At 35.1% G+C, this 13910-nt stretch overlaps 1 pseudogene; it reads right to left on the bottom strand.

The window, feature by feature from the left end:
* Positions 1 to 4716: 4716 nt before the first annotated feature.
* LOC115065015 lies at positions 4717 to 4795 on the bottom strand (annotated as a pseudogene).
* Between the last annotated feature and the right edge of the window lie 9115 nt (positions 4796 to 13910).

Consider the following 13910-nt stretch of genomic DNA (forward strand, 5'->3'; position numbering starts at 1 on the left):
AGCATAGATTATCTGGCAAGATAATTAAATAGGTAAACTGGATTTCTATGTAAGTCTAGCATTCTAAGTTCAATGCCTAGAACCCATAATGGAAAGATAAAATTTACTTCTAACATTTGTCCTTTTCCATACATCCTCTGCAAGCACGTGCGCACACACACACACACACACACACACACACACACACACACACACACACGTATAGCATAAATTAATTGAGGTTTCAATATTATGAAATAATATTTACAAGTGAATGTTAGAATTTTTTGGATCTTGAAACCTTCATAAAAATGTTGTAAGGAATGAAGTAATTATTGAACTAATATAGTAATCTTTATTTGAGAACATATGGTAGAGATATTTATTAAAATCTTTATTAGCTATATGCCAATATTTCATTCAGTGTTTGTGTTTCATAAACACATGAGGTTCTTTCATCATATTTAAACTATTTTAATGATATTTGACCTGATATTAATATACAAAATAGTGATGCAATCGTTCTTGATAACATCATTATGAAGAATATATGCTCTGATACTGATAATTTGTGTGTGTTTATATACATATATATGTAGTAACTCAATGCTGTCATTGCTGTGGCTCAATATTAAGACACAGTATATTTTGTTAAATAAGAAATTGAGATGTATAGAAATACCTGCTTTAAAGGTTAATGTAAGCCACACATAATCAGTTGAGACATAGAGTTGTCTTGGTCAAACTCAGATATTATTGAAACTTTATTATCTACTACTGTAGAGAATTAAGATTCATAGTAGAGTTGAGATGGATTCCTTTAATTTATAATCTAAGGTTTCAATGACTTCAAGAATGAGTTAAGGCTATGGCTACTTTAAGGAATTAATCATGAAATTGTAGAGGAAGTGCAGGAGGACATGAAGAAATAGCAATGACATAGAGGAAGAGGAGAAGAAAGTCGAGAATGGAAACAAGGAGGAAAAAACAATTAATAAAACTTTCAGAAAAATAAAAATTTCAGTTATCTGTTCCTAAAAGAGGCTTTGACAGACAATACTGAGCACTTTCAGTCTTCAATGAGATCAGTTTCAGTCTTAATTAGAAGCTGAAATAACTCTGAAGCAAATCATGCTTGTGATGACCATAATTACACTGTGATTTCATATTTCAGGGTGTGTGACAGACAAAAGCCCAAGAGCAAGGATCCTGAGTTGTGGAATGTCTTTCAACTGAGCAGAGACACAATTTGACTGAGTCCTTCACAACCAATGACAAAACAGTTGAGGAATCAGGGAAGACCAAATTGAGAACCTTTTTTCAGACAGAGATATGATATTGTAAAATGAAAACATAATGTCTATAATGCATAACCATTTGTATACACTCTCTTATATGCACATGTATGTGAGTAAACCAAGAAACCTCCATGGAGGTTTAATAATTTTAATATTTGTTAAAATATTTGTAACCTGCCCAAGATTCTACTTTTGTTAAATATTAATTAGTAGTAATAGCGTTATCCTAGGAACAGCTTTGTGGGCACACACAGAATTTATACTTCTATTTGACCACTGTAATATGGTATACAATAAATGCCCTTTGAGTACTATAGGATAAAATAAACTATGTAACACAGAGTTATGTGTAACATTGTCTTTCAAATAAATGGAGAACGCTCAATGAAGTTTCTCCAGATCTTAGACCATCATCTTTCATGGACATACATTCATTTTTTGTAGGATGTATGTTTAATAAGTTCTATTTAATATTAATCAGCCAGAAAGACAAAAATTTAGAACCTTATTATAGAAACTAGATATAATTTTAAGGAAGGACACAGTGTTCAGTGATTTATTATAAAAGATGCATTTGAGTCTAGCTAAATATATTTTATTTTTACCTTAATTATCGCCAAGAATTATTGACAATTTAATATTGATCAAACTAGCAAATATTCACACATTAGAGAATCCTAAGTGTTGTGACCAAGCTACTTCACTTATATTTATATTTATTGTCAGACATGCTACTTAAAAAAGATATCCTAGATTCAACTATTTTTTGAAGGAACGAAAGCACAAATTCATTGATACTTGAAAATAGTCATCTTTCTTTTATTTATTTATTTATTTATTTATTTATTTATTTATTTATTACTTAGTCAATTTACATCCCACTTACTGCTTCCTTCCAGGTATTCCCTCCAATAATCCTTCGACCCATCCCCTCCCCTTCTCCTCTGAGCTGGTGGGGAGCCTGTAGATATGTTCCCATCCTGTCACATCAGTTTCTGCAAGGCTAGACACATCCTTTTCTACTGAGGTCAAACAAGGTAGCCTAGCTGGCAACACATATGCCACATATTGGCAACATCTTTATGGATACCTCCACTCCAGTTATTCAGAACACACATGAAGAACAAGAGCCACAACTGCCATATATGTGCTGGGAGGCCTAGGTCCAGCCCATATGTTCTCTCATTGGTAGTTCAGCCTTTGAGAGCCCCAAGGGTCCAGGTTAATTGACTCTTTTGCTCTTTCTGTGGAGTTCCTATCCTCTTTGGTGCCTGCGATCTTTCTTCCTATTCTTCCAAAAGAGTCTCCAAGCTCCAGACACTCTTTGGCTATGGGTGTCTGCATTGGTCTGAGTCAGCTGCTCAGTGGATATCCACAGTAGATTCCTGTCTGGAAGCATAAAAGAATATCATAAATAGTGTCAGTGGTTGGTGCTTGCCCATGGGATTGGTCTCAAGTAGGACCAGTTATAGTTTGGCCATTCCCTCTGTGCTCCATTCCCATTCACTGATTGTAGACAGAATAAAAGTTGGATCCAAAGTTTTGTGTATGGGTTGATGTGCCTATAATTATATTATGCTACATGCAGGGGTACATGAGGTGGCCTCTTCAGACTATTTCAAGTTCTCTGATAAACCACCAATTGATTTTCCAAAGTAGTTGTTTTTTTTGCACTCACACCAGCAATGGAGGAGTGTTGCCCTGGGTCCACATCCTCTTCAGCATGTTCTATTTCTTGAATTTTATATCTTGGCCATTCTAATGGTTGTAAGATGGAACCCCAGAGTTGTTTTGGTTTGCATTTCCCTGGTCACCCACCTTTTAAACACATTCCTACTAATGGTTTCTACATGAATAAAACGTTTTAATATAGAAATCATTTTTTTCTGATAATACAATTGGTGACAACTCAAAAGCTTAATTTTATTGTACACATTTGTTTTCATTTGTTTTATATTTCTTTGATAACATAATATGATAAAAAATAAGCTTAGTATAAAGTTCATCAAAGTTAGTAGGATGTTATTTTATACTACAAAATTTGATGTGTGATGACATTTCACAGATAAATCCTTAGGAAAGGACATTCAACTCTTGCATAAAATCACTAATTAAGCAAACATACAAGCTAGCAATTATTAGACACAGTGAAATAGTTCTTGATATATTACTCTGAGCTGATACAGTGATCACATCCTTAATCACCTAAGTATGTGATCTTCATATAACCTTTTAAAACATAAAAACCAATAATTTAAATAGATATTTGCTTTAGTCACAAACATTCACATAATTAGCACATCATCAAAGAATTACCACTTTAAATAGGAAAAAAAACAGAAGAATTGTAGCTACAGGTCCACTGTAAGTCAGTTTTAGATAAAAAATATAATTCACTCTCATTCACTCTCATTTTAAATTTTTATTGATTCTTTCTGAACATTATATCACTTGCCCCAGTTCTACTCATCTCTCCCTTCTCTTATTCCCACTCTCTACCTTTTTAAACTTAACCTCAACAGAGAAATTAAAAAAAAAACTCATTGTGGAAGCTGCAGTGTGTCACATAAAATAGCCCGTATCCACATGTCTTTCTTGTAAATATCATTGCAAAGTTTAATTTTCCCAATATGAAGCCTCTGACTTCTACTATACCATCAATCCTGGCAATTCACTGGGACTCCTCTCAGATATCCTGTGTTATATAGATCCTATAATTTTCTATGTATAGTACTGACACCTTGATACATTCTAGCAGTTTAAGCGACATGGGGGAGGTAGGTATCTCTCCCTCATCTAATGGAGATGAGTGGCGGGGCCAGCTCTTTATACCTGCAGTGTGATCCACTTGCAACTCCCACAATGTTTAGGATCACACTCCTGAATACTACAGATGGCTAGGGGTAGAATAATTTTTCATCCTTCCAGAGCCGCAGTTCAACCCTCCTAGGATGCAAAGAAGAGGCAGTTCTGTACAGCCCTCATACATCAAAAATTCCCTGAGCTGTAGCCCTGACCTGAAGTGTTCACCTAGCCATTTCTATAAATTATTTGTTCCTACTTTTGCTGTCTGGGGTTTCTGAGTGTCTGCGGTCATTTTAGGAGTGGTCTCAGGAGTGCTATACCCCACCCATGCATTATGGCAATAGGCATGATTCATCTTTTGCCTAGTCTACCTGCAGTACTCTGGAATGGTGGTCACTTCAGGCTAGCTATGAGCACCATGGTGGTGGTTTGATGGTCATCACTGACTTGCTTATCAATAGGCCTGCCACTGGGCTGCCTGAGTGTCCTCATATGAGGGTCATCTATTTTTACTCACTCCTGTTTGAAACTTACCATTCCAAGCCTGGTTCTTCTACTTTCAGGAGAGCTCTCTGTGTGAGCCCCTGTCACCAGACAGGTAGATATTTCAGGGTTGCTTCCCCCCCCCCCAAGGAATGTTAGGCTACTAATCATTCAGACATCCATAGGCCAAAACATTGAGTATAGACATTTCCATTCTCCACATAAATTATTTGGAGAACTCCTTGTTCTAGTACTAGAATCTTTTGTGTACATGGATTAAAATGAAACAGAAAACACAGAAAAGCACTTTTAATTAGAGGATAAAATTGGGCTCTGCAGATAAAATATATTTCTCCTTCTTTATTATAGTTCCCACTTTTTTATATTATTTTTCAAGGCTTGATAATTTTTCTTACCCTTTTAGCTAACTAAAATTAAAAATTCAATTTTGATTATCCTTACCACATTAATGGTGACACTTTATGAATATATCTCTCTATTTTAAAGATAAATTGATAGCTATCATGATATATTTTATTAGAAAGAAGTAGAAATTAAGTAAATACATTCAAACCACTTGTACTTTGTAACTATTATTTCATATAGTTTTAATGAGTTAATCAGTTTCTTGTGACAAATACCTGAAAGAATATATTAAAAAGAAAACAAATATATTTTTATTCATGCTTTCTTAGTGTTCATTCTATGGTGGACAATCACTTTCTGCCTCTTTTTCAAACAGTAGAGAAAACATAGTCATTTCACTAAAGATGAATAGTATACATCTCTAACTTTAATTTTTTTCAAAGCCTACTTTTAATGACAGTTCTAAATGCTTTAACCTACCTTCTAGCCTACCACTCACCAGAAAAGGAGGAAAAGAATGAATATAAGGAAATGGACCTGTTTAGAAATGGTTCCATTGAAATCAGCAATTCAATTCACATGTCAGCAATGGAAGCTCGATACACTCACAAACACTTCATGGATATACCAGCAGTCCAGTGTGGTACTGTCAGGACAAAAGCAGTGGTGGTATGAGGAATCAGAGCCAACAGCAAATCCAGAATTTCTCAGCTATGCCTCTCTCAGGAAGGGAAGTTCAGGAAAGACACCAGACCAAGAAGTATTGCACAACTAGCTCTGTAAACAAGCCTAGCCATTGTCACTGTTCATCCAGTCCTTTTTATTCTCCTTCCAAATATCACATATCCTACACAGGTCTTGCCTCAGCAAGTTAATTTGACTCAGCTGACATTACTATGCCAATTGGCCTGAGTCTGTGGAAGAAGACATAAAACACTATCATAAGTTTTTGCATGCATTTCTCTTTATGGAGTCCCAACAAATTAGTGAAGTATTCTTCATCACAAGGCCTTTCATGTGTTTGCTTCAGCAGAGCATCCTTTTTACTGTGTCTACTTCAGCAAAATGTTGTTTCATGAACGTGAAGTGTTGGCCCCAGCAAAACACCATCCAACAAAACTGACTTTCCAAAGAACCCTTAAGTTTTCACACCATACATCATTTGAGCAGAAGACAAGCATGCTTAGAAAGTCAGCAGGATCTTCACTGAGCCTTTATCTACATGAATGGACTACATCCTGAACATCTAAACTCATGTATGGCAGCCACACCTTGAATATTTTGCAGCATAGTATGCTTTGATATATATGAATCAATTGGCTATATAAATAATATTCCTCAATGTCATATTTTTATAATGCTCATTTTAGTAAACAGAGTGATTTACTCACTTTGATTCTCTCCCAGGACTCATAGGGAGGGACCTTTGATGAAATGACTGACAGAAGGGAGTGGGAACTTACAGAGCCCACCTCCAGCAGGGAGACAGGATATCAAGTGAGGGATGGGGATGCCATCCCACAGTCACACCTCTGACCCATAATTGTTTCTGTCTGAAAGGATGGATGGAAATAGAGAGGAGCATGAGGAAAAGAAGGTCCAGTGACAGGCCAGAAGTTGATTCCAGCTTAAGGGGAGGTCCTAAGGCCTGACACTAGTACTGAAGCTATGGAATGCTCACAAAAAGGGACTTATCATGACCCAAGACCCAACCTGAAAGACCCAACAAGCAGCTGAAAGAGTCAGATGCAGTTATTTGCACCCAACCAATGGACAGAAGCAGCTGCCACTTGTTGAATTAGGGAAGACTGAAAGAAGCTGAGGAAAAGGGAGATTCTGTAGGAGGACCAGCAGTCTTAATTAATCTGGATCCCGTAAATCTTTCAAACACTGGACCACCAAGCAGATAGCACACACCAGCTGATATGAGGTCCCATACATACATAGCACACATACAGTAGAGGACTCCAGATCTGTGTTCATTCAGAGATGAAGCACCTAACCCTCAAGAGATTGGAGGCCCCAGGGAGTTTAGAGGTCAGGTGGGGTAGTGGTGGGGGCATCCACGTGGATATGGGGTGGTTTTGGGAGGAGGTATGGAATGTGGAGCAGTCGGAGAGTGGATAGGGAGGGTGGGGAATATGGAGTGCAAAAAAAAATGAATTAAAAATAAAATTAAATTTAAAGGAAAAAGATTCCATTAAGAACTGAGCAAATTAGATTTCCTGATGAACAAATTTGTGAGATTTCAGGAAGTCCATGAAAAACCTAAAGAACATTTCCATTTTCCATTTTCCATTTTAAAACAAATGCAGATAACTGGAACACTCAAGATTTTGCTAAACCATTTTTGAATGGGAATGCATTTTGGGATCCAGGGAAATAGCATGCACTAAATGCTGAACTGGGATTTCCTAGTGTGTTTTCAAAAGTGGAAGCTCTTCCAAGAATGACAAAATAAGCATGGCTGTGTCTATTACTCTCTAGTATCTGGTGCCAGCTTGTGTGACTGGAGGACAGATTTCTAAAATTAGAACATGGCTTACTTTCTAAAAGTTTCAAGATTTTTTTTTTTTTTAACTTAAAAGATTCAGAACATTGATAGGATATGTGGGTAAAGAAAATGCTTGCATTATCTGCTTAACTGAAGAAATAAAAATTATGCTCCATTAGCTATTACCATGACTTGTATTTTTATTTATAATTTGATTATTTCAGACAGGGTCTCATGTAACACAGGCTAGACTAGAACTCACCTCACATATCTGAAGATCACTTTGAACTCCTTCTTCTCCCTCGTCTACATTCTGGGTCATGAGATTATTAGTGTATGCTGTCACATTGAGCTAGAAATCTTTAATAAGAATACAGTCACAATATTAGTATAGCATAGTTTGAATATGGAAACAATATTTTCTCCTCATGTCATTTTAGTATGAGTATTTTTGTTTAATTTCATTGATAGTTCATCAGTACTCATTGTAATAGCATCAATGGTAATAGATTCTTTTGGGATTAGTATGGTTGCTGTATACTTTCACAAGATTTTTATTGAAACTCAGTAATAATTTGATGTTCCACTCAAATAAAGTATAACTATTAAAGTGATACTCTTGTCAGTGTTGAAATTTATAACAGTATATAATTTCACAAGAGAGAGGTGTTAATCTCAAGGGTACACAACTCTTATAGACACATTAACGCCAATAGCTTAAAATGACTAATAGTTCTCTCAATAGTGTGCAGGGCTCTTAACTGGGATATGGCTCACCAACCCAGCAGAAGAATGGTATCAAGTTAGTAATACAGGCTAGCAATGAACAGTCACTTGTCCTTAATTGTCAATTGTCTATGAATTATTCAAGTACATTTGTTATTAGCAAATATGATAGTCCAAAGGGTCACAGTTTTGAAAATTTTTCTTTACAGAAAGACAATGATGAGTACCTCAGTGTGTCTGTGTATACCTGTAATCTCCATACACAGGAGACAGAGCCAGGAGAAGACTGTCACAGTTTTGAAGTTCTAAATCAGTCCCAGCTACAGAGCGAGGACCTGCTCAAAATCAACTTTTAAATAGACATTAGTAAAGAAAAACCAAGCATATTGACTAAAAAATATAAACATAATTTATTATTTGAAATGAAACATCTATGTTTTTAATTGCATATCCTAAATGATGAACAAATAAGATTACTTAAGTTGGTAAGAAATTTATTTAAGAGAGAAAGAGAACTATAGCAAAACAAAAGTTAATAAAAATTAAATAATAAAAATGTAAAAGTAGAACACTAAAAAAATACTATCATGAATACTAATGTTTGGAAAAAGTGAATCAATCAGAAAATATCTGAGAAAATAGTTTACATGGAGAACACTTTGCAGTTGATCTACAACATAATCATGATACTTACAAATAAGATTCACTTTGGAATGGTAGAATCTTTGATATTTTCAGTAAATATTGAATCACAGATAAATGACTTACCTTAGGAAAAGGTTTTCATGATGAAAAATTCAAATAGAAATGAAAAAATTTTAAAGTCATATTTTCTGTATAACTTATTAGGTCCTATCAACTAAGATAGGGCTATGTGAAAATTTGTACAATGATGATATTCAGGAATTAACACTCAAGTTTATAGATTCAAGGTATCTTTATGTTATCCACCCAAAGTTTAATTCATAGAAATTAAAAAGCAATAAAATTGTAGAAAGCAATAAATATTTATGCTTATATTTTGTACAACACTTACTCAAAAATAATGCCATGCAATATGGAAAAAATGAAGTTAAAGCATGTTTGCATAATTTGTAAAAGAAGTATAAGGCTGAAATGTTTTGAAAAAGACAATTAAAATTATTAAGTTTAAAACTAAATCTATGAGCATATTTAATTTTATAAACAAATACATTATTACAAATAATCCAATGAGTTTTGCCTGCCTGTTTTCCCATAAACATATTCTGATGATCGGAAAAAAAATATATGAATATATATTCCAAAACAATTTTACATTTACAAAACATAATGAAGAATCTATATTTCACATGAATATGTGCTACCATATATATCAATATTAAGTTTAAATTTGCATAAAATGAAAAAATGGTAGTCAACACTGATAAGTACTATGATATGTATTTTCTTCCTAAAAATTCAACTTTTATAGAATAAATAATAATGCAGTTTTATAAAACAATTTTGTATGTGTACATGATATGGACTTATTTTTATATTTTTCACTTTTTCTTTTATCTGAATAGTTTTCCACTCCTCTATTCCACTCAACCAGGTGTTCTGCAGTTTCTCTCTTATCTTTATCCACTTTGCTTCTAATTCTCCATTAGAAAAACTAACAAACAAATGACAACAAAGACCCGGCTTCTAGGAAATAACATAACAAAATACTATAAGATAAAATCAAACCAATCATTTTGAAGTTGGACAAGCCAAGACAAAAGAGAATCCTCAAAAGAAGGCATCCGAATCAGAGACTCACTTTTTACACATTCATGAGTTGAATAAAAGTACTATAAAAGAAGCTATAGTATAATTTCAGGAGAACTGGTGCAGACATATGGAGGTCCTTAGCTCTGTGCCTGCTATTTCAGTCTTTGTCAGTTCATATAAACCTTGCTCAGTTTTCTTAGAGGGCTTTATTCTCCTCATATTCTCCTCATATATCCACTCCTGCCTATACATTCACTGGGTTGCCTGAGCTTTGAGGGGGGATTTGATAAAGATATCTGATTTTTAGATGTGTGCTTCAAGGTGTTTCAAGTTTTCTCTTCCTATATGATGTCTTCCTGTGAGTTTCCATGTCTCTTCCCATCTGCTATAGGAAGAAAATTCTCTGATGATGGCAGAACAAGATTGATCTATATGTATAGCAGAATATAATTAGAAGTCATCTTGTTAGTCTATCTATCTATCTATCTATCTATCTATCTATCTATCTATCTATCATCTATCTATATATCTGTCTATCTCTATCATCTATCTACTATTGCTCTATCTATCAACTAGATACATAGTTACAAGATAGAGACAGAGAGAGAGAAACAGAGAGCAGTAGTATTTGGTTTTACCAATGTCTCTGTACTATCTAGATCTAGGATTTCTGAGTTTGAGGTTAGCCTGGTCTACAGAATGAGTTTCGGGACAATGAGGGCTACACAAAGAAACCCTGTCTGGAAAAAAAAAAATGAAAAAATAAATATTGATTCTACAGGGGTACTGGGTGTTATGATATGCAACCAAGAGGTTGGGAGTCCCACTTAGTTACTAGACTGTGAGATCACCAACTACATGGGTTTATGGATGAGGAAGAACTAGTGGTAATGTTGATGGGACAAGCACAGCGGGGGTGAACTGGGAGATAGTAGCTAGGTGCAAGAACAAAATGAGTGGGACCCCACTGGGACATAGTGTTGTGACCCACCAGTGCCTGTACTAGAGCGGGAAAGGGACCAAGCAGGGCAAGGGAGTTGGTGGGATCATTTTTTATTATTTCCTGCAACAGAATCATTACTTGGGCCCTTTGCCTTGTTAACCTTCTTGAGTTCTGTGGATTGTATCGTTGGTATTCTGTACATTTTTTGGCTAAAAACTACTTATTAATGACTACATACTATGCATGTCCTTTTGCATCTGAGTTACCACACTCAGGATGACATTTTCTAGTTCCACTTATTTGCCAGCAAAACTCATTTTGATGGGGACTGCATTAAATCTGTAGATTGCTTTTGGTAGGATGCCCATTTTTAACATGTTAATCCTGTCATAAATGTGAAATCTCTTTCCATCTTCTGATATCTTCATCATTTCTTTCTTCAAAGAATGAAGATTTATCATGTAAGACTCACTTTGCTTAATTAATGCTACCTCAAGACAGTTTAAACTATTTTAGACTATTGTGAAGATATTTTTCTGATTTATTAGTTTTGCATTTGTATATAATAAGGGGGCTAATGAGTTTTTGGAGCTAATCTTATATCTAGTCACTTTGCAGAGTTTTTCAACTGTAAGGATTTTTTGGAGGAATTCTTTGGTTCAATTATGGATACTATCATCTTATCTGCAAATGAAGATACTTGATTTACTCCTTTTCAGTTTGCATTCTCTTAATCTAAGATGTTTATTGATTGAGTTAAGACTTCAAATACTGTAGTGAATTGTATGAATAGGGAGTTAACAATCTCATTTTGTTGCCAAATTTAGAAGAATGATTTGAACTTCTCACTGTTTCAGATAATGTTGGCTATGTTGACCTTGTTGAAAACTGCCTTTACTATGTTAAGTGTGTCCCTTTTATCCTTAATATGTAACAAACTTTTTACAGTGATGTGTTATTAGATTTTGCTAAAGATCATTTCAACATGTAATGACATAATTACACGGTTTAATATTTTAAGTGTGTTTATGGAGTGGATTACATTTATTGAATTTTCATATGAAACATTCATGCATCTCTGGGAAAAAAATTGTTTGGTCACGATGAATGTTCTTTTAAACTGGTTCTTTGATGCTGTCTGCAAGTATTTTATTAAGCATCTTTTCATCTATGTTCATAAAAACTTGGTCTGTAATATTTTTCAGGATTTTATAAGATTTGAATGTCAGAATAAAACAGAAAATATTTCTCTTTCTATTTTATGGAATAATTTGAGGAGTATTAGGATTAACTGTTTTTTTTTTTTTTAACATATGGTAAAAATAATCTGACCCTGAGCTTCCCTTTTTGACACGAACTTTTAATGAATTCTACTTGACTCTGGGTGATAGATCTGTGAAAATTGCTTATCAGATACTGATTTAACTTTATTATGTGGGAATTATTGGAAAAATTATAAATTTCTTGACTTTTTTTGACATGAACTAAAGTTTTAAGTACTTTAAAAGGAAGCATACCTAAAGAAACTAAAAGACTTGAAAGCTGTGTGCTGAACATATTGATGTTACTCACTTGAATTTTCTCTGGAATTTTCAATCTGTCTCAACATGTTATACCTTGAAAATGAAAATGCTTTCCTTTTTTTCTTTATTTTTACCATTTTAATTTTTTATTAGGTATTTTCTTCATTTACATTTCAAATGTTATCCTGAAAGTCCCCTATACCCCCCCCTGCCCTGCTCCCCAATTCACCCACTCCTGCTTCCTGACCTCAGCATTCCCCTGTACTGGGGCATATACTCTTTGCAAGACCTAGGGCCTTTTCCATTGATGGCTGACTAGGCCATCCTCTGCTACATATGCAACTAGAGACACAGTTCTGGGGGGTACTGGTTAGTTCATATTGTTGATCCTCCTATAGAGTTGCTCCTTGGTTACTTTCTCTAGCTCCTTCATTAGGGGCGGTGTGCTCGCTCCATCTAATAGATGACTGTGAGTATCCACTTCTGTATTTGCCAGGCATGGGCATAGCCTCTCAAAAGATATATCAGGGCCCTGTCAGCTAAATCTTGTTGGCATAGGCCATAGTGTCTGGATTTGGTGGTTGTATATGGGATATACAGTGGGGCAGTCTCTGGATAGTTCTTTCTTCTCTCTAAGCTCTGAAATCTGTCTCTGTAACACCCTCCATGGGTATTTGGTACCCTATTCTAAGAAGGAATGAAGTATCCATATGTTGGTCTTCCTTCTTCTTGAGATTCAAGTGTTTTGCAAATTGTATCGGGTAGTCTAAGTTTCAGGGTTAATATCTGCTTATCAGTGAGTGCATACCATGTGTGTTCTTTTGTGACTGGGTTACCTCACTGAGAATGATATCCTCCAGATGCATCCATTTGCCTAAGAATTTCATAAATTCATTGTTTTTAATAGCTGATTACTACTCCATTGTGTAAATGTACCACATTTTCTGTATCCATTCCTCTCTTGAGGGATATCTGGGTTCGTTCTAGTTTCTGGCTATTATAAATAAGGCTACTATGAACATAGTGGAGCATGTGTCCTTATTATCAGTTGGAACATCTTCTGGGTATATGCCCAGGAGAGGTATTGGTGGATCTTCCAATAGTACTATGACTCGTATACTGAGGAACCACCAGATTGATTTCCAGAGTGGTTATAAAAGCTTTCAATCCCACCAGCAATGGAGGAGTGTTCCTCTTTCATCACATCCTTGCCAGCATCTCCTGTCACCTGAATTTTTCATCTTAGCCAATTGACTGGTGTGAGGTGTAATCTCAGGGTTGTTTCGTTTTGTATTTCCCTGATGATTAAGGATGTTGAACATTTTTCAGGTGCTTCTCAACCATTCTGCATTCCTCAGTTGAGAATTCTTTGTTTATTTTTGTGCCCCATTTTTTAATGGTTTTTTTTTTTTTGCTTTTCTGGAGTTCAGCTTCTTGAGTTCTTTGTATATATTCGATATTAGTCCTCTGTACTGGATAGCTTTGTGTCAACTTGACACAGCTGGAGTTATCACAGAGAAAGGAGCTTCAGTTGGGGAAATGCCTCCATGAGATCCAGC

The sequence above is a fragment of the Mus pahari genome, chromosome 11, assembly GCF_900095145.1.
Source record: "Mus pahari chromosome 11, PAHARI_EIJ_v1.1, whole genome shotgun sequence".
Lineage (NCBI taxonomy): Eukaryota > Metazoa > Chordata > Mammalia > Rodentia > Muridae > Mus > Mus pahari.